We start from the raw sequence: 13,535 nt of genomic DNA on the forward strand, positions 1-13,535 counted from the left end.
AATAAAAAGTCTTTACTATTGCTTTCTTAAAAAATCTGTTAGCTAGTCATATACAAGGGAAACTACCTTGTACTACTTAGATCTGGTGATTAGTCGTATTGGTGAAACAAAGGTTTTATCATTTAAAATAAATTCATTTTCCCGATTTGTTTTCAGTGTCTTACATATATTTTTAATGAATTAAACATGTTGTGGTGAGTGAAATGGATAAAAGAACAGGCATATAAAACAGTGAACAAAAAAAAATCATTGGTTCCAAGGGATTCCTTTAGGAAGAAAAATTATAAGTAAAAACTGAAAATGATCTGAATGAACTGTCATAACAAGATTCTAATTCTGAACAAGAAAAATAATAGCTTTATTTGGCAAGCTGCAAATAACTGCATATTGAAGTGCAAACTCTCTGTGTCACATTTTACAAAAATCCCTGTATCCCTTCATTCCATATCTTGGATTTACTCCCCCCCCCAAAAAAAACCCCCAACAACTCCTGCAGCCTGTTTATGGTGGTGGTATTATTTTCCACATACCATCATTACTCTAAGAAGGGGGTGGGGAGTACTTCTAGGCAATTCAGTCCACTGTAAGTCCAACTGAAATTTTTATACATTTTAAAAAAGATTTTGTTCTTGTCATATAGAACCACCTCCTGCGCACCAGAAAATTCCTAACCAATGGTGACTTAAGGAATTTTTATATTCTTGTCTGTCAGGCTAGAAAAGATCTCCCATACTAAGTACTGACGTTCTACGAATCATTCTTAGTAATCCAAATATGTTTTTGTGTTTCATATACCCTTGTAATATCCCACAATGTTGCATTATTAAGGTTTTCCGCTGGGCTTATTGATCAGCCGCTGCTTAAATTAAAATAGCTACATTCTTTGGGTCTCTGTAGGAAGCTGACTTGATCATTTGAAATGAGCAGTCCAGCCTGCAACGCGGGATCAGTTCAAGCATCAATTCTGCTAGACAGTGCTTTAAATGAGACCTTGCCTCATTTAAACCATTGAATGGATCCCTATCTTGGTACTAATTCATGGCAACGTGATGAAAGATCATTCTAAGTTACAGTGAAAAGTGGCTGAATATGAAATTGCAAGCACTCTTGAATTATCAGGTGTCTGCGTATACGTTCACATTTCCTGCATTTTGGAGGTGTGTGTGTGTGTGGTGTTTGTGTGTCCTGCTGTGTTAGAGGGGGAGAGAGAGAGAGAGAGAGAGAGAGAGAGAGAGAGAGTCATATGTCTCCTTTTTGAGGTTGCATATTCCCCCCATAAATGTTGTTAAATATTTGAAGCTGCAATTACAGTTTCCAGGTATAGTTTCCAAGCAGCATATACAGTGCAAGGCACGTGCAACTTTATCTCCTTTTTGCATTAAAGAGCTAGAAATCCTTTTGAGCTGAGGAGAGAGGCTGAGCCATGTTCCCATAGCACACTGCTCTGTTTTGGATTGGAAATTTACAGTGCATATTTATTGTTACAGTACATTCTCTGCATTCACCTTAATGGGGCAATGCTTCACTAATTCATGAGAAACAATCATGTGTGGAGCAAGCTTGGTGCTGCACTGATAGCTTGGGAACCACAATTGTCTCCCTTGCTTTCTCTTCATATTTTCCATTCCCCCCTGCTTTTTATCCGTCTCTTCGCTGGTCAGTTGATGATTCTCTCTAATATTATCTTTCCCAAACCACTTTTGCACATTCTTTCCCCCATCACCCCTTGCCCCAATCCCTTACTTTTAGCATGTCCCTCTACTGACAATTTCAGTTACCCTTCTCTGTTGTTGCCTTTTGCCACCATACTGGTTTGTCTTTTGCTCCTTATTCCCTGGATTCGTTGCTGATCCTTGTATGCTTCCTCAGTCCCTTCGGTTTTTCAATTCTCTGTTATTCTTTTGCCACATAAAGTAAAACAACAGTACCTGCTTTCCTATCCTGCCTTGAAGGTTATGGGTTTAAAACCAACACACACACACACACACACAAATCTCAGTATCAGTGTATGTTGGTCAAGTTGAAATTTTCTATTGAAGAACTGCTTTGCACTTCAAACATCACACTGGTATTCTACTAATGTTTGTAGTATTCTACTAGTATCTGTAGTGGTCACACACAAGGCTGTGTACACACTCCCATTTACTCTGCATCCCATCCCTGGTTTGAGAAACCGTGAATGCAAGAAGTACTGCATTTTGATGCGTTTTCCTACAAAGTAGCTTCAATCTGATTTGAAAACAAAAGAAACATGTAAACATACTTCCCCCTCTCCACTCCTTGATGTGAATAGTGGTCCACTTGGAAACACATCGGAGATGTGCAACTGTCATCTGAAATGCAGAGTGTGGTGGAGGGGTGGGGAACAACATTGCTGAGTTTTGAGACAGTCGTGTGAACACAGCCAAAGTTTAAATATAAAACATGTTGTAATCATTAATAGCTTGTGGAAAGGTTTATAGTTCATGGATGGAAGCACCTCTGCTCCTATTCTGGTGCAGCAGGTTATCTTTGCTCATTGCGTCAACACTTGTGTGAGCCATTAGGCTTGAACCCAAGCAGAGGTGTTGTGGCCTCCTAGGAGCACGATTCTCTCCCTATTTTTACAGTCTAAAGCTGGAAATAAAACTGTATGCTTATCATACCTCTGGTTGTTTTTATCTCGGTGGATCTGACTAATTTGCCCTTACTGTTGCGGTGGTGTAATGCAAAGTTCCAAACTGTGTTCTTTTTATATTGGTATTGTTTGTTTGTTTGTTTGTTTGTTGTTTGTTTATTATGTTTGCTGCTTTGGGAGGATATTTTCCTGAAAAGTGGGATAAAATAAATAAATGGCTTTCTGTATTCCTTCAGTAAGAAACATTGACCATCCAAATAGTGAGCTTTCATTTATTCTCAGGGAGTTCAAGCAGGGTGTGTGTGTGTGTGTGTGTGTGTGTGTGTGTGTGTCTCCCAGGCATGGTATTGGACTATAACTTCCATCGTTCTTGATCAATTAATTTTATAATGAATGATTTTAGAGTGTTGTTTGTGTTGTATTTTTGTATTGTTTTATTGTTGTTAGCCGCCCTGAGCCCGGCTTCGGCTGGGGAGGGCGGGATATAAATAAAATTTATTATTATCACTGATAACGCTAGGCCTATAGGAATTGAAATCTAACAATATCTGGAGTGCCACAGGTTCACCATCCTTTTTTTTATGAGCATAACACAGTTTTCAATTGCAAAATTTGAGAGAGGTGCCTTTCATGGGGTAGGTTAGATGAGTAACCTTCAGAAGATCTAGGCTTCTCCCCTAGTGTGCCATTTGCGAATTTCCAGCGTACTTGGTTTCCTTCTGTTCATGCAGCAGTAAAATGCAAGCTACTGATAGAATGCACATGAACAGGCTTCAGAGTAGCATGAGTAAAAATCCCTGTTGCCCTATGGAAGTTGATTGCATGCTGGAAACAGTTAGTATTAAATATCCCTATGTATCCCTAAATATATCAAAATTGCTTCACAATCTGGATTGAAAGCCCGCATCAAAACGCTTTATGTGCATTTGAATCTCTTGATAACATAGGGATGTGTTCTTTATAAATGTCTACACCAAGAGCGTTCCTGTGTTTTTTATCCGTTGTTTGTGTTGAAAGTATATTGCATGCATGCTCATTAAGCATGGTTTAAGAGTGGTCCTTTGGTGTTTTGTCCATTGTAAATTAAAAGCTTTATATCTCATATTCTATAGGAGATTTTCTTCTACATCCAATTTTTAACAGATGTTTGGGATTCAGGAATGCAGAAAAACAGAAAGTGACCTTTCTCAGAGCTGGATAGATATGGGGATGGCAAAGAGAAGAGAGAGAGTGACAGAGTACTTTCAAACAACTTTCCATTTCTCTGTCAAGGATACTGTTTAGTTCTCAAGTTCTTCATGCAACAGAATTTTCCCAATACTGCAAGGTTCCTGCGAAGTTGTTTATGACTTTCTGTCAGCCAAGCACAACTAGCCAATCTTCCTTCTGCCCATCCCACCCTCTACAACTTTGCAGTGTTGTTTTGGTTGTACTCAGTACCTGGGCAATCAAATGTGCTGATATATCATCAATGAGTTCTGCTGCCACCAGGCCAGCCTTTGAAATGAATGAGTGAAGCTGTGAGTAGATTTTCCTTAGGCAGAAAAAATAACCAGTTGCAAATCTTTCCCCCACTTGCATCTTGCTACGCTGCACAATCCTCTCCCCTTACAGGATATGCGAATTCCGAAAAAGAAAGATAGAATCTGTTCTCAACAGACAGAGAAACCTAGAGGCGCGGGAGAGGGGGCAGCAAAGTTTTGTTAGTGTTCCCAAGTTCTTCTCTTCTTCCACATTCCAAATGCGAGAATTTATTGTGCCTCTTTATATTGAATGGGAGGGAGGTAAAAGTAAAAACTAAAATAAAAGAATGATGTGCCACTTAAGGGATTGTGGTGACAATGCTAGAAATGCTGCAACAATCAGCAACGTTCAGTTTCTCATTTTGATTTTGTGGTTCCGCTGTAGTAGACAAGTATCCTGGGTCTTTATTGGGCCCTGTTCTGTCCAATTTAATTTCCATCAGTGAAAAGAATTATCTGGATGTGCAGACTTTTGCACATGCTGGTTAGATGAAAAAAATACCAGCAGTCCATATTTTTACACATGCTGATCAAAGTAGAATGTTAGGAGTGGTTAAATATACATCTTTTGCTAATTCAGAAAACAGTATGCAAAAGCTGTGAGCCGAAGGAGTGCAACTGAACCCCACTCCCCACCTCTTTACAGGAATTTTTAAGAAGTTCCTGCAGTACAGAGTGACATTTGAAAGGAGTTTGAAACTCCTTCCCAGTTTCATTTCTGCAATGAAGAGATTTTGTTTTTGTTTTTGTACACCCTGCTGGGTTGGGGGGAAACTTGTCAGTTTCGCCACTGGGCTGCAGCAGAGATGCTTCTCCTAGCTCACTGTACAGGTGGAGAGAAAGCCTGCAAGTTTAGCTTTTGCTCTTTGTGGACTTTGTACAGTGAGGACACACAATTAGTGCTGGAAGTGCACATCATAGTGTGATCAACCTGTAAAATTGCAGATATAGAACGCTAACATGCATGTTCAAAACTTCCACTGCAATGTAGATTGGGTTGGGGGGAATTGCTGGTGCAGAGGTTCAGAAAAAGAAGAATATTTGAGACACTCTGCAGACTTTCTGTGGACACCTGAGAACCTGGGGAGAAACCCCCAGCAGAAGAAGACGTAAGATTGCCACAAGACATATAGGAATGTTGCCCCACCCAGATACACCCTAGCGGTGTGTATCTCATTTGGGTAGAAGCATACCACTATTTCATAAGAATGGCCTACCGGTATTTCTTATATATAACACAGGATTATAGTATAGTGGAGTATGGAAATAAATAAATGAGTCCCACCAAGATTGTGTGGTCTGTTGTTCCCATGCAATCTGAAGTTTCTCAGTCCTCATGCCTATGTTAGCAGATTAGTCTGGTTGCACTTTTTTTTATAGCTGGGTTCTCATAACTTTAAAGGAAAAGAGTCATGTAATCCCGTCAGGGAATCCCATAGTGGTTGAAGCATAAAATGTATACGAGCTATACATTTTTTAAAAAACAATCAACGCTGAGTATTCCTTTTTTTTTTTTAAGGAAAACGTTCTTGCCTTTAATTCTTCTCGTTACAGAATCCCTCCTCTATGGCTTATTGATATTGCCTTTTACATAAATTGAGATGTAGATTAACTGCAAAAATAGATTTATTTATAGTTACAACTGGAACTCAACATGTATGGCAACTGAAATGTATAGCAGAGTTGAAGCATGCCTCTTCAGGTTTGAAAGATACTACATCAAGCTCATGAAAGTCATTTTCATATGGCCTCCTAGAAGTGACCAGTGCTAGTTTTATAGAAAAAGATGTGCCAGAACTCACTCTCCCTTGTTCTCTTATAATGGCAATGGTGCCCACCTGAGAGGTGCCGGAACTGAGTTCCCAGGAGTTCCGTCTGAAAAATAAAAGCCCTGGAAGTGACCCCTTCACTCTTTAGTTATAATGACAGGAAGAGTTATTGGGGAATTGTTAAGGGAGCTTGACTCTGCTGGGAGTAAAGGATTACAGATCCTCATCCCAACAGTGTTTCCCCAGTCACACAGAGATCAGCCAGGATGGTTCTGGCAAAGCAGATTGAAAAGCAACCTGAAAGTATTGTTATGGTTTTCTATAGCAGTGAAATTTGATAAATTAATTTTGTGCCCCTGGAGAGAGAGAGAGAGAGAGAACACGAACCTGAAATTACTTTTGGTTTGAACTATGACAATATTTGTTGTGTGGTTGGTTTTTGTGCTGGCAGAGCAATCAGCTAGCTCAAACATCAGAGCTAGCAGAGCAGACAGTGATTTACCATCAGTTAATTGCACATATATAAAGCGTCATACTAAATTTTTGCTCACAAATGCAAATCTTATGTAAACGGAAGTATAAAATATACATTGGTTCTTTAATCTGTATGTTGGAAACGGTAGCACATTTCATCACAATAATAATTAAGTCAGCCTGCAAGTGAAAAATAACTATAAAAAACAATCCCAAATGGCCATTGAATATGAACGACATGTTTAAAGAGAGAGATGTTAGGTATACATGTAATCAACGTACTAAGTGACATGAATACCTCACTTGAAATTCTCATGCATTTGACATTTCTTTCCCTTCAGGAGAAACGCATGACCTTTATTAACATTAAGTTTGCAATTCTGTACCCATATAACTGGGAGTAAGCCTTGTTGATTAGACATGTATAAGATTGCACATTAGGAGAATCCCCTCCCTGCTGTTTTATGGGAAATAACCGGGTGACAGAAGTCAAAATAGGAACTGCCAATACAAGGTGTTTTTTTAAACAAACATATCTTATTGGTACATAATCATCAGACCAAGAGGCCTACAGAACTAGATGCTGGAAAAGGTAACAGTACTACAGAAACTTTCTACCAGTTTTAAACTGTTTTCTAACTTTATCCAGGAGCAAGGAAACTTAATAGAGCCATTTTATAGCAGATGTGTTTGAAGATTCAAACACTGTGCAGCTTAGGGACATAAGAAAAGCTCTGCTGGATCAGACCAAGAGACCATTGTGTCCAGCATCTTGTTCTCACAGTGACAGACCAGACAGATGCCTTTGAAAAGCCAATGTAAGCAACAGCAGTTTACTCACTTCCGAGCAACAGGCATTCAGAAACATCCTCTTTTTCCTTTGAAAACACTTCCTAATAGACACAATGAAACATTTAAAGGAAAAAATTACTTAAATGGTGTGTATATGGTTAGGCTGGACTAGGTTAGGTTTATATATCATTTCTTACTAAAAGGCTCCTGAAGCCTTTTACAACAAAGTTGAAAATACAGTAATAAAACTGCATATTAAAAACAAATTTAACAGCACAGTCATATAAATGGTGCTGCCCAGATGCCTGGGAAAACAGAAACAGATTTGCCTGGTGCCAGAACAATGGCAAGGTTTGTGCTCAGTGAGCCTCCCTGGATATTCCATGAATTCATTCATGAACTCATCCTGAAAAAAAGCACAGGATAGGCAGGATGAAAAGCACGATATTTAGCATTCCTTTCTTTGTCCTTTGAGAGAAGGAAGAGCCAATTTTAATACAGTGGTACCTTGGTTTTCAAACAGAAAGTGTTCCTGGAGTCTGTTCGACTCCCGGAACTGTTCAAAAATCAAAGTGCAGCTTCCGATTGGCTGCAGGAGCATCCTGCATCCACTGGAGGCCACGCCAGATGTTTGGCTTCCAAAAACCATTTGGAAACTGGAACACACTCAGGTTTCAATCATTTGGGAGCCAATTTGTTTGGGAGTCAAGGTGTTCGGCTTCCAAGTTATGACTGTATTGTTTTTGAAATTTCAAAGAAGAAAGGAATGGGCTGTCATAATAGTTCACTTCAGCCAGTTGACTGCTGCCCTTCACCCTTGATCCTGAAGTTTATGTTATATTTTGTATCCCATTTTGGCCTTTTTGAAAAATCGATAAAGTTTTTTATCCTCTCACGCAATTTCGTTCAGACTTTTGGGACAAATACATTTTGGAAAATACATCGGTAGGTATACATATCAGCTAAACACCACCAATGTCTTAGTTTTGTCAGAACCTATATTAACAGTAGTTTCATATCCAGATAGATGGCACATTCTTAGTTCCCTGGAGATCTGTTAGGCATTTACAATACTTCCTTTAATATGAAAATCAAGGAATAAACCTCTTAAAATGAAGGGTTTTATTTTATTTTAGATTCTTTGTTGAAAAATAAAAAGTACATAATTACAAGTGCACAGAGTATGAGAAGACACAAAAAGAAGGAAATAGTACCCATGTAGAAAACAAAACAAAACAGCAGCAACAACAAAAATGAAATTGTATACAATTTCAATTTATTTTATAAAGACCGAATTAGGTTAAAGTTTGGTTAACCACAATAACTGCTCCCCCCCACCCCGCAATCTTAAAATAAGGATGATGTGTTTCATTTGTAACTACATTCCAGCTTCTTGAATCGGTGGCCCTATTCTGCTCGGAAACTTTTCTGCTGCAGAACTAGTCAAATATTTTGTCCTAATTTAAAGGGAGGAGGTGTTCTGAAAACACACTGTACATGTTTATGCTTGAGCGGGAGCAATTGAGAGAAAAGTCATATGTTAAATTTTGCTGCAGAAGTCAAAGTTGAGTTGTCTGCTTTCTGCTCAAGTTGTCAGTGGTGATGAATAATGCATGTCATAGGGGGGTTGCCTTCCACTGCTATGGTTACAGTCGCTAGCCTTGGTGCTGAAGCAGAGGAACCACAGTAAAGGAAATTAATTCACAGTGTAAACTGAACGCTTAATCAGAAGTTTTTCCATGATAAACATGCATTTATTGTGTAAACAAGTTTACAGAAATGAAGGGCATCCAAACAGTTTCACAGAGTTTCTGTAGCATATTTACTGTGGCACACATATAACTTCATAAATTTATAATTGAAGTTGTGTGAAACAACCTTGTTTTCAGCATGCCGATCAAAAGCACCAATATTGAACCAGTTCTGGCATAACTGAGGTCAGGGAGAGTTTTGCTGGAGGAAAGTAAAGGGTCAGCATTTGCTGAAAAGCTCCTGAGATGTGGTAAATCTGGTTGCTGTTAAACTAATATGCAACAATTAATAAGGTTCATTATTAATCCTGTAGACTGAAAATCTATAACCTATTTCATTCTGCTGGTTTGCTTTCACGAAGCATACCTCCTTTGCAATTTATACAAACACAAAGTGAAAACTGAAGTTTTGGCAGATTGCAAGTGGTTTAGTTCCATTATTGCAACCGAAAAGACTCTTCCATGTGAACCACAGATTGTGTAGATGAGGCAAAAACTTAAAGAACAATTTTGCCACTAAACGTTCCAATAGCGTCTTTGAATTTATGAAGACGAAGTTTGTACATACGTGCTCATGTCTGTTTATATAGCCGCCTTAGAAATCTGTTAAATCATACTTGTTACTGTATTCTTATATGCTTAGTATTTTTATAGTCTTATGATAACCTTAAATGCAAGCTGTTGAACAGTGAAACTGTTTTAATCTTCAGTCCCAATTCGTACACTCTTAGATGTGAGAGGTAATATATAAGAAGTCTAGTATAGTGTCTTTTAGAAGATTTATGGTGATGCTGAATTAGCTGATCATAAACAACCTGGTGAACCCCTAAGGGTCCCTTCATTTTCCACTGCAGCCGCATTAACACGTCTTCTCTTATTGGTGTCATATACCTTGTTTTAATTAGTATCTTTGAATTCAGAGCTGTACACTAGATACAAAACCTTTAAAGGATCACCTGTTCCAGGTTTCCCAAGCCCTTTTCACAGGTGCCTGGGATTGTTAATGCTACTGCGTGCTCTGAAATCTTCAGAAGAATTTCATTATGACCTGCCTTTAGAAAAAAAGAAAACAAAGTTAATATTGTAGTCATTAATCCCAATCCCAGTGTAATAGCATCAAATTTTATATCATACCTATCTAAAAAGTACATTTTACATTGAGCAGAAGTTTGCAGGGGAATCCATGGTAAAGAAGCATAGGAATGGATGGAAAGTTTACCTGAAAGACACTTCGCTCCCCTTCCCCTGGAAGAGGCAACTACAGGAAAATATGGAGGGTGATTCTGTAGTGAAGGGAGTCTGGCCTTTTTACTATCCACAATAATCTTGCATCTTACAAAGGTTCCATGTTAAGGTGGACCAAGATGGTTTCCCTGGAAGTATGAAGATTAGACTGCTGTTATTGGGGCCAAATGAGGCCCTTCGTTACTCCTAGAATTGAACAAGCTACTAATAAGTATGAAAAATGCTGTTATAAAATGCACATCATTTATGTACAGAGCTGAACATAGGTGCATATTGCTGTAAGAGACATTCTCACAACAGTATCTCTCTCTCTCTCTCTCTCTCTCTCTCTCTCTCTGTGTGTGTGTGTGTGTGTGTGTGAGAGAGAGAGAGAGAGAGAGAGAGTGCATGATTCCACATATTTTGGAGGTAAGATCCTAACTAGGATCAGGATTCTTCAACCTATGCTTAGCGCATGCATGAAGCAAGCCAAATTAATAATAGTTAATAACAGTGAGAACATCTGATGAACCTTTCTGTTATTGTATTTCAGTATTTTAATTCATATGTATCCCCTGCCTGTCCCAGTTATATACCACCCAAGAGCAAAAGTTGTCTAGTTCATCTGGTAAGTGAAAAAGAAAACACACATACATTATAGAAACATAAGAAAGTGAGAAAATAAAATTCAAAAATGAATAAAACCTGGAGCAAAATAATAACACCCATACAACAGTTCCAGAAAGTACTAAAATATTTAATAGTTGGAAAATAAGAAAGGGTCTTTGGCTGGTGCTGAAAAAGGAGTAAACATATACATGTATGTGTGCAATAAAGCCAAACTTATTTGTACAAGACAAATGCATATGAAGAGAGACTTGAAACTAAGCAAATCTGTACAGCTCAGTTACCACAGATAATTCCAGCTCATGAAATCTTTTTTGTTCACATGAGCCTTCGAGATCTGCCAGAGCCTCCAAAATCTCTTAAATATACCCCTCTGAGGTTGTGGAAGTATAGTCCCGGCAAAGACGTGTGTTTTCCTGCATGCAGAAAAAGTGCTATAGGGTTCAGATGTGTACAGCAAAAAGCTTTTATCTTCATCTGAAAGGTGGAATTCATCATTTCTGTACTGTGATGCTACTTGCAGCTGCCTCTCTTTGTAAATCCAAAAGGGTAATCTTGAAAGTTTAAGTTTCTTTTTAACTTGGCCTACATTCCACACAACTCTCCTGACCTGACATTGACAAGGTTTTCTGAGGAAGGCATGTCAGGCATATGTTGCTCACTGAAACCTGCTGATGTTCATGGTGGGACAGCATCTTCATTTCGCTTCCAAATTTCCCTCCAGTGTGAACATAAATTTGTGATAGTGAACATCAGTTGCATCATAATTTTTGAGTTCAAGATGTTAAGTTTATATTTGCTATAGGTGACTCTCTTGTAGAAAGGCAGAAAAATAGCCTTAGCTTGCCATCCAACGTATATACCTACTTAGCAGAAAGTTTTATTGAAATCAACAGGACTGTGGTGCCAGAACATCAGCCTATTCAGACTTAAGTGCTGGGGAGAGCTTGAATAATGGAACAGATATATAAATCTATCCCAGCACGTTGTTTGCAGACACTTCATCTATAAATGTGGCTTTTCTAAGGATAAAATAAGAAGGTATTGAGGTCTGTTCATGGAGGACTGTTTTTGACTACATGTTAGGGCATAGAACAAGTAAAGAAATCCAAAGGTGTTCTTCAGCTTGCAGAAGACACAGCTTTCGATAGAGGCTACCTGCTATAGTTGGGCATGAATTCTCTTACTAGTAGAAGCATTTATGAGTGATAGCAGCTATTTCCAAAACACTTGTGGTTCTTTGGATCCGGCCCAATCTGTCTGGTTGCATACTAATTTATGATAAAATAACTTTTCTTTGTTTTTTTTATTCTGTTACAGAGGAATTTATTTTAATTTATTTTATCTTTTAGAAAATGAATTTGAAGGAAAATTGGTGAATCCAACCCAGTGGATTTGGTAGACTTGGAGAACAGAGTCTGGACCAAAGAACAATTATCCTGCTAAACGATTTCAGGTACAATTAACCCATATATTATTGAGATTGTTGGACCATTTCCTGATGTGCTTTTCCCATGCTTGCTTTTGCCAACCACATTATATTATATGTTCGGTGTTTGGCAACTTCTAAGACATAGTTAAGTTGCATTGTGTTGCATGTGCTTTTAAAATGGCAATTCATGCTATAAAAAATCCATGCGCTACTAAATTAGAGAATGCATTTATTGTTCTCAGCATTACCTAGATACAAAATGGCATTTGCCTATGATCTAATCATCCAAACATATATTCAGATTTAGAGATTTATTTCAAAATGTGAGTAATAGCAGAAGAAGAAAATCACTGTGGAAATAAACCCGGCTGTCTTTCTCTATATACTCAGCAGTAGTGAAATTTCGTATTACCTCCTCTTTAAGGGAAATCTCAGGCTATAGAAAGATCTGCAATTTTCATGAGGTGTCAGAAGAACAAATCACTCAACAACCTAAATATAGAAATGTGTGAAAATAACACACAAATGAACTTGGAAGCTTGTGTTTATGGTGCATATTTATATTTTTCCTGGGTGCTCCCCAGGCTTTTAAAAAATAACTCATGTAGTCTGCCCCACTCAGTTTTTACATCTTTGGACTTGCGAGGAGTTTTCTCACCCTCATTGTATTCATGTTGAATTTGGTTGTATAGTTTTCTTTTGTATCTTTATATTTGTTTATTGCAAACCATCCACAGAATGTTACATTTTGGGACAGCAAATAGATATTGTGTAATAGACTATAAACTATAAACTTGGATTTTGACCCAGGGAAATAGTTTCACTGCTGGAAATCAAGCTTCATGGAGTTACAGGACCCTACAGAACAGGGTGGAAGGTAGCATGGTAGGCTCCAAAATCCCCTCCATGAGCACACATGCACCAGTTGGATTTCTTAATTATTAATTAAGCATCTTAATTAAACACATGCATCTTAATTATTCCATCTATCCTTGTATGTATTAATAAGAGGATGTAGCACCTACAAAGAAAATGCAAGTGTTTTAAATCAAAAAGACTTGAGAGCAATTTTTTAAAAGCAAATAGAATGACATTGCTATTCCTTCTGTTTTTATCAATGCAGTTTCTTTTTTTTATAAGATGTTTATTAGGATTTTACAAAAAGCAAAAATTAACAGAATAAAAAGAAGACAAGAAAAAAGAGAAAAAATACAAAAAATACAAAAATACATTAAAAAAAGAATATACAAAATACAAAAAAGAAGTACCGTAAGTAGAAAAGGTTAAAAACAAATCCATTTTTTTCATATATTTAAGCTCGTTTGC

The 13,535-nt window shown here is 37.8% G+C and overlaps 1 protein-coding gene across 19 annotated transcripts in view; it reads left to right on the plus strand.

Annotated features, from left to right (window-relative positions):
* Window positions 1-13,535, plus strand: part of MYT1L (myelin transcription factor 1 like) — a 284,247-nt gene that overhangs the window by 80,222 nt on the left and 190,490 nt on the right. For 18 of the 19 annotated variants that reach the window (XM_053380764.1, XM_053380763.1, XM_053380761.1 and 15 more), the window contains exon 2: window positions 12,130-12,233. The gene's annotated coding sequence lies outside the window, so the exon portion shown is untranslated. Of the gene's footprint in view, window positions 1-10,722; window positions 10,779-12,129; window positions 12,234-13,535 lie in introns of those variants that run through there. The other variant, XM_053380765.1, reaches the window with a different exon arrangement.

Source organism: Podarcis raffonei, chromosome 3, assembly GCF_027172205.1.
Source record: "Podarcis raffonei isolate rPodRaf1 chromosome 3, rPodRaf1.pri, whole genome shotgun sequence".
NCBI classification, from domain to species: Eukaryota; Metazoa; Chordata; class Lepidosauria; order Squamata; family Lacertidae; genus Podarcis; species Podarcis raffonei.